The 8,331-nt window shown below is 34.3% G+C and overlaps 1 non-coding gene across 1 annotated transcript; it reads right to left on the reverse strand.

Annotated features, from left to right (window-relative positions):
* Positions 1 to 2,190: 2,190 nt before the first annotated feature.
* Trnas-uga (transfer RNA serine (anticodon UGA)) lies at positions 2,191 to 2,266 on the reverse strand. Its single transcript has one exon. It is a non-coding gene; the product is annotated as a tRNA-Ser (tRNA).
* Positions 2,267 to 8,331: the final 6,065 nt, after the last annotated feature.

Below are 8,331 nucleotides of genomic sequence, written 5' to 3' on the forward strand. Positions count from 1 at the left end.
ATCTTGAAGAATACTATATTTATAAATTTGATATTCTGTCTGGCCTTGAACCCTAAACACATTCCTTTTTGGCAATTGGCAAGTTACCCCAAACTCACAATCGTTTTGGTGCCCTGTCCTCGCCTGCAAGATTTGAGTGTCGATATTTGTGTACACCGAGCACGAAGGTTCTAAATTATCAACGTCGTCTTAATAAATTATTTTTAAACTACCATTCACCATCAGAAAATAATCTTCCTTAAAGTCCCTTATACTCAAAGAACTGAGAGGCAATCATTCTAGATAATAAAGGAAATCTGCCAATTTACTCTCAGTTTTCGGCTCTTCCTTCCAAGTAAGAGTGTGTAAATGTTTGCTTTGAAACACCGTGACCAATTTTAGGTCAGGAAACTCTCTCGGAAATGCATCTCTGTCTTATTGCGAATCGTGTCTCCGTGATTGGAAATTATCTATGATAAAGCTTTATCAGCATTTCTGTATAAACATAATCATTGTTTGCAGTGTTAATACAAAATCCATACGTATTTTTTCAAACAAATGGCACCCCAGTTATAGCATTGAAAGTTTATCCGAAATAGTGTCACTCTTGGCGTCGCGACTTACGAGCATTAACGTCATCCTATGTTGGTCCCTGTTGTGCATCAGGGTCTTAGTATCGCTTGTAACGTATGTATTTTCAAAAGTCCGGAACATAAGACGTATATTCATAAATAAATGATAACACAAGGTACATCCGCTTCATAAGTATTATCCGATCAAAGTGTTTTGTAAAATTCAACATACCGTTTTGATAAATCAACTTCTAAATGTAGATCTATTTATATTTTCAACCTACTTTTATGCAAGTAGATCTTACAGAAAAAATGATTACACAAACGTATATTTCATATACGACCGATATTGTTAGTACAGCATTTTAACAAATTTCTATTACAGGCACGAGATAATGAAAGTGACACTCTTATTCAAAATCAATACATACACATGTATGACAAACGTAAAGTTGGAGTGATAAACCTTTCACTACTTACTAAATAATGCATTTATGGAAACTATTTATTACTGATAACAAGATTGTAACCGTGTATATAATAGATTAATAAGCACCGTTAATAAATTATTAGTGAATGCGGCGGGCATACAGGTACTTATGCCATTTTGTAATAATTGGCAGCTGGGATTTCGATAGGTCATAAGACCAAAACCCGGAAAAAAGACTTGACAGGTGTAACATGAACTCTCAACCCCGTTGAATATCAAGCTCAATTTTACTAAAAAAACGTTAATAAAAATTAAAATAAATGTCAAAAAATGGAGTGTCCGTCCTCGATGTCTCTAGAGAGTAACAGGGACCTCCGCAATCTTGCTTTTTTACACGCAATGCCGAGCCCGAGCTCGAACCTGCAACTTTCTAGAGCAGGTTTTAATGCACAGAAATGCGCCTACAAGGGATCTATATACTTTTTGCAAAAATAATTCAAGTGCGTACGAGTTGTATTATTTTTGGTTAATATGTCTCTTAATGAAAAGAATAGAATACACAGCATCAAGATTTGAGGTCATGATATTTCAAATTTGCAAAGAGTTATGTATAAGCTAGCATTTTTTATCTATTGTGCAACAGCAAATTAAAACAAAACATATACAATAAACAGCGTTACTACTTTATTTGGGGGAGTATTCGAAAAAGGTACATACAGTAAACAAACCTTTCTGACATGTATCAGCAGAGATCAGCAGTGATAGGTCCTAGCATAAGCAAACGCATACTATTTCGAGCTTATGACATACGTTCCACTAGCAAGTATTGCTAACAATCCAAACAATGTTAATCGCAAAAGCCTTCGGTCGGATTGCCCCATTCGCACAAAATATATGAATAAGCCAGCAACTGTAATATACATAGAATTCTGGTTCAATAACAGAGGACATACAGCTCATCAGCCATCGTATTTAAAATGGTCGCTTTCAACCTCCGATTTTTAATGCCACAGAGTGAGAAAAGTGTGCAGCCAGACCGGTATCGGTATCGTGACATACTTCCCCGCAAACTGGAAATTCGTCCTCGAATTTGAGGAACACCAGTGCTAAGGAATGCACATAATTAACACTGAGAGCGCGTTATGCTGCCAAACAGTGCTGCCATGGCCCCACGTTGGGTGTCAAATGTCATAGGGTGAGAAAAGTGTGCAGCCAGACCGGGGCTCGAACCCGGGACCCCTCGCTATCAGGGCGAGTGCTCTACCGACTGAGCTATCGGACAGCTTACACACCTCCTCACCACATGTGTAGGTATCGGTACCGTGACACTAAGGCAAGGTGCTGCAAAACATGAAACATAAGCAGACAAGTAAAAAAGCAAATATAATAAATAATGAACAAAGTCAAGGAAAGGCATCATTATATGATTGAAACCCACAACAACATTATTCTTGTGAAGATATTCTACAATCAATTGCATTTAATAGTATAGGTCAATATCAGGAAACGGAATTTACCCCCATACCTTTGTTGGCAAAAACATTTGAAGAACAGAAGATTGATGTAATCGACAATGAAGAGGACGGTCATATGCGGATAACCGATTCGCGACAGATTTGGTGAACGAAACAGTTGTTTTGTGTACACTCTTCCACTACTCTCAACCAAAGTTGTCATGTAAACTGAAATTGATATATCCATCTTAATACTTTGAAACAAAAAATAACGAAATATGAAAGGTTTGCTGTTCTAACATTACTTTGTATACAATTTAAATTGAACCAAGATTGACGTATGTTTGACCTTCTTTTCCTGCATCATGTCAGTAGATATCAAAGGTGAATGCATACATACACTTAAACAGAAGCTTCAAGTTCCAAACAGGGCCAATTTATAATATGTATATAAAAACTACAGAAACAAGCATAGTAGTCGAAAGTTTAAACCCCGTTTAATTGCACAGGGTAAACTCCATAGACATAGAACACAGAAACAAACAATCACAAACCAGAAACATGGAACAACAGCATAAAAAATCTACAAACAACACAGTACATATATACTATATAGAAACAAGCTTGTTTATCAAGGGTTGTATTGTACCGCCTTGGAACGATCAGTTAAATGTAAATTTACTGGGGTTTAAAAACTTTTAAAACAAATAAAGTACAGATAAATAATGTATGCCTTTACAGTTTATTGGACCCAAATGTACCAAACCAAAAATTATCATTATATTCATTGTGACTGAAGGGACCACTTGAAGGGCAATGAAATATTGAAGCCCATTACACCTCGCCAGCATTATTGTTTCTAAACATTTGTGAATATATGTTGTTTTACTAGCCATTCGACATCGCCGTAATGCATTACCGTGAGTGTTTCAAATTCAATATTCAGAAGTCAACACTTGGAATTCAGATGGAAGGTCAGTGATGGTTATTCGTGATTGGTCCATTGTTTCCCTCATAAGCATACATGTATACCGTTATGCTGTCTGGCGAACCACGTTTGAAAATTCACATGTAAAATTGAAAACATCATACGTTTGCTTGTCTTAATAATAACAACAGAAAGTAAGCTTGTAACCGGGCTAATACTCACTTAGGTTTTTAGTCTGGCTCAAGATCAAATACCTGAGTTAAATATTCAATTTGATGCAAAAAGATAGAGTTTGCTCAAAAGAACATCACGGATGTTTCAGGAATGTGGAAAAGTATCAAACATTGTAACCGCAATTTTAGTGGCCTCGGAGGGTTGTCCTGTACCTCAGATATGTTTTTTGCAGTTTTTGACTTTTGAAGACGCAACTCCAGTCCTTTTGAGCATCAATTTCAAGAAATAAAAGCAAAAGTTATTTGTTTTAGTTTCCCGGTAACATTATAAGTAACAAATAATGCCCGTACCGGTAACACAGGTAAATTACACAGGTAATTGTTAAGTGTTAGAAATCGGTTGTAATTAGTCGGCGACCCCATATTTGATATTACTCAAGGTATTGCTCTACTACGTTGCATTATAAAATGTGAAGTTCAATGTGTTTTATAAAAAAATACACTTTAATTGATAATAAAACCTTAAATTATAATACCCCGAATTATTTTATTTTTTTAAATTGATTTTAAATACTAACGTTGCCCCATATAGATGAAGGTTACACGGTACTATTACAATATCCTTTACCCAACATGTTACCATTGAAATAATAACATTTTTTGATTATCTACATGAACGTTTTTCTTCTGATTTTATTGCGCCGACTTGATGCTATGCATCATTTTTTTCTTGTTTAATAATGTATTTGTACCAGCCAAATAGCGTATAGTAAGCGTGTATGCTTTAGCTATAGTATAATGTGAAAAGTCGATCAAATCTTTGTTAAAATTTATATCATCGTTAATTATAGATTTAAGCGAATTTATCAATTACATTGCTTGCGACAAATACTTAATTTTTCTTGAACTACTGTATAACTTAAACTGAAAACTAAGGAAATTTCCAGAGAAACGCTTACGCGCTTTATGAATCTGTAAAACCACGCCAGAACGTTCATACTGCAAGAACGCACAATTCCTAGGAATTCCGTTAATGCAGCTTTTTGACGAACTGTATCACTTCCCGTTCGGTGAATAAATATGTGTACAGTTTAAGAGCCTTCCACAGTGTAAAACTGGGTGGGAAAGGCCCGACATTAATTAATTATGTAGTACTGACGATTTTAACATAAAATATATTCATTTTGTATTAAGACATTTCAGGAAAAATGAAACTGCTTTTTGATTTAAATTTGATAAAATCTGTTTTCGTACAATATGCGGACATATAAATGATGCTTGCTAAATATTGAACTTCAAAAATAAAAATTGAATTGTTTAAACACTTTTAGTTTTGGTTCTTCAAACAACCTTTGCAATGTGGAAGGCTCTTAACATCGAACTCGGCGTGAAATATAGATAGTAAGATCAAGGTACCTATCATGCTATTCTGTTTTTCTTATATAAAGGTATCGTACATATTTTCTTTAAAATAAATGCAAAGCTGTTCAGCATACGGGACATTTATTTATACGGTATTTTTATCCATGCGCTGAACTTTCGGTCTTAACTTGAACACACTGAAACAACGGTTGTCCTCCGTGAAACAATACAATTAATTTTAAGAAAGTGAAAGACAGTCGTTTCTTGCGATATAAATTATTCAGTTGGGACTCAATACAAAGGAAATAATGGAATATATTGCTGGGCTTGAATAGAGTGAGTGTTTCTGGAATGTACGGAAATTAAATGAGGTGGTAAATTAAATACATATGTTCCGGGGGGGGGGGGGTCCCAAAAAGGTGTTATGTGAATGGAAATTATGAAACGTATGTAAACGTTTATTTTGAAGCACATTTTATAAGATGATGCTATTATAAGAAAAGGTTATCTTGAAATATGCTGTGAACAATTATTAAAAATGTGTACAGGGGTCGACGAATATATACAAATGCAAACTTATTGAACAGTTGAAACATGCCAGATTTGTGCTGATATATTCTTTGTTTTGCCCCGGAAGATATTAAAATTTAAGTTTTTCATTTTCTTGAACGGAAATATTGAAAAATTAAGTTTACAAGCTGCTGCAAACAAAAAGAAAATGTGTAAAAACAAAATTACAAAATAAATATGTTCAATACGCTAGACCTGTTCAGATCTGCGTTTTTATCGAGAGATATTTAAATTTAAGTTTCTCACTTCCTTATTAAAGCCAATTTGGAAATGAGGGGAAAATGTCTAAGACACCTAGAACCGATTTCCCTTTACGAAATTAAATATTGATGATGTTACAGTTTTATTTCTAAAGAGCAACTGTCACGTAAAAGAGGCTTGTTTGATCAATAAGAATATTATACGTTGTTTTTCGACAATTAACACAGTTTCTGAATTTTGCGACTTGTCGGCAGAACGTTTGATACTATTATTGCAATGGGCAAAATATTTAATTTGAACTAATCCACATTAAGTTTTATGTAATAGTGAGATAACATTTAACATAATGATACAGGAAGGGCAAAATGAGTGGCGCGAACGAGCAAAGAACTACTATATGTTTAGCCCTTAGATGCGCTAAACAGGTAATCATATTCGTAATCAAATACAAAACATGTACTTAATACACACAGCAGAAAAAACGCAATTTTTGGTAATGCTTTCGAGGTCCATTTTCGAGCCAATACGGACATTGTCGACATGTTGCGATTGGTAATATACTTCTTCAACACTACAGTACGTCGGAATTAAAAAAATCATTAGTAGTATTGTAATAACGTATTCAACACGAGTTGCCAAAACCATTTCACATCAACTTACAATAATAACCAAACGGTATAAACTGCTATCGCTTGCTTGAAAGAAACTTTATACTACTCGTTTAAGGTTCACAGAAATGGCTTGCATCCGCTTTATTCGCTTACTACCGAAACTTTAATAAACCAAATCGATTATTTTGTGCACCTTTGTATTTGGCAATGCCTGTTTAGCTTATTGGTGGCAATATCAATCAGTATATAGCTGTTCATGTATAGCATTCCATCATCCCAGGCTGCTAATGCCACCTTATCTGTTCAGTTAAACTAATGATAGGTTCTTGTAATTGATTCGATATAAAATCGTATTATGAAGGTAACCCCTTGAATTACTGCTTTTTGAGTTAACTCATTGTGTGACCCTAAACATCTATACTAATCAGGAGTAATTTTAGTTTTTTTTTCAGTTTTGTTCATTGGTGTGACTGTCGTTTAGTGTAAGTTAACCTTGTCTTTCTCTACCGACTGGGCATTCGCTAAATAATTGGCTACTGGGCGGGTCCCAGTAGTTTATTGTTTTGTTGAATTCAACAGTTGCACAAAGCTATAATCTCTATAAAAATAGTTTCCAACTCGCAAACAAATGGCATTGGTACATTATATAATACTTGATCTCTTCCTTGTGTGTACATGTTAGCAAATTTCCGGATCTATTTGTAGAAACGCGACAAAACATAACCTGTTTCACAACTAGCACAGACAATTCGATGGATTTTATTATGACATTCGTTAAAATTGAAATATTAACATGCTATCAATTTTATTTTTCAGTCAATTAGTTTGTGCGCGAAAAGACTGACTACTGGTGTGAAAGTCCTTCAGTGCAAAACACTTAAAATAATATTGGGTTACAAGAGCCGTCATGGTTCTTCTGGAGACTACTCTAGTTTTAAAGTTTCATAAAGGATTATTTTGTTTTACAAAACATATTTCTATACTGAAAAATACGCACTTGTAGTTTATATCCGTGCTCTAAATAAGTTATAAATGGACTACTACAACTGTTTAATAACAAAATAAACTGAGAAACTTGTGTCCGGTTTATTCTCGCTTTATTGGGGTGGGGGAAAAGCAATCAATTGAGATCCCCAAATGTGAAGATATTGCTTTTTGCCAATTTCAGTTTACGTGGAACAGTAAGAACCCGAATTGATAAGAAGCGATACTTATTATAGCAGATGACAATGTCTTTCTTAAGTGTCGGACGAAAAGGAAAGCTTTTGCAAAAAGTATTAAAGCTTAAAGTTTTCTAAATTAATATAATGCAAAAAATAAATTGGAAAGGCAAAAATAGTAAAGCTTTCGACAAACTTGTTTTGGGTACAATGATCACACGGGTTCCGCATGTTTCGTGGTATTAACGTCCCGTTTTAAGAATACTTTTAAATCGAGTTTACCTACACACGATTCGAAAGTGCATCATACATAATGTGAAGCTTTAATAACTAAATTGATTTGCAGAAGTGTTATTGTAAAAAGATAAATGTCGACCCCAAGATGACCATCGATATTTGTAGTTTAATCATACACCATTGTTGCAACTTGATTAAACTACTGTTCACTATGCGTCTTCTGGATTTGTCACTCTGTCTGTTTGTAATATTTATGTGAAAAGGTACAGAAATATGCCCAGTAGCCAATAATACTAGTTAGTCCTTGCCGTAGTTGGCTTTAACAAAAAACTTAACAACTAGAAACTTAGTAATTGATATGTGTAATACAGTCTGTTACTGAAAGCCGGGCCGAAATAAGGAAAAAGCTTAATCGTATTCAATAAATTGTAAATACTAGATTTTCTTTATGTTGATACATAAGTTAATACTTCTGGTCAATACGTCTGGTAGGATCCTAAAGAAATCCATTTAAGGCAACTTGTATAAATCCATGAAGTGCTTATGCTCTATATAGTGTCTTAGGCACTTGTGAAACAAAGACCTCTTTGTTTCTATATTTGATTTTGTGAAAGCTAGTGATGGTATCAGATTCAGATTTGTGTTTTGTTTGAT

This window comes from Mya arenaria, chromosome 15 (assembly GCF_026914265.1).
Source record: "Mya arenaria isolate MELC-2E11 chromosome 15, ASM2691426v1".
NCBI lineage: Eukaryota > Metazoa > Mollusca > Bivalvia > Myida > Myidae > Mya > Mya arenaria.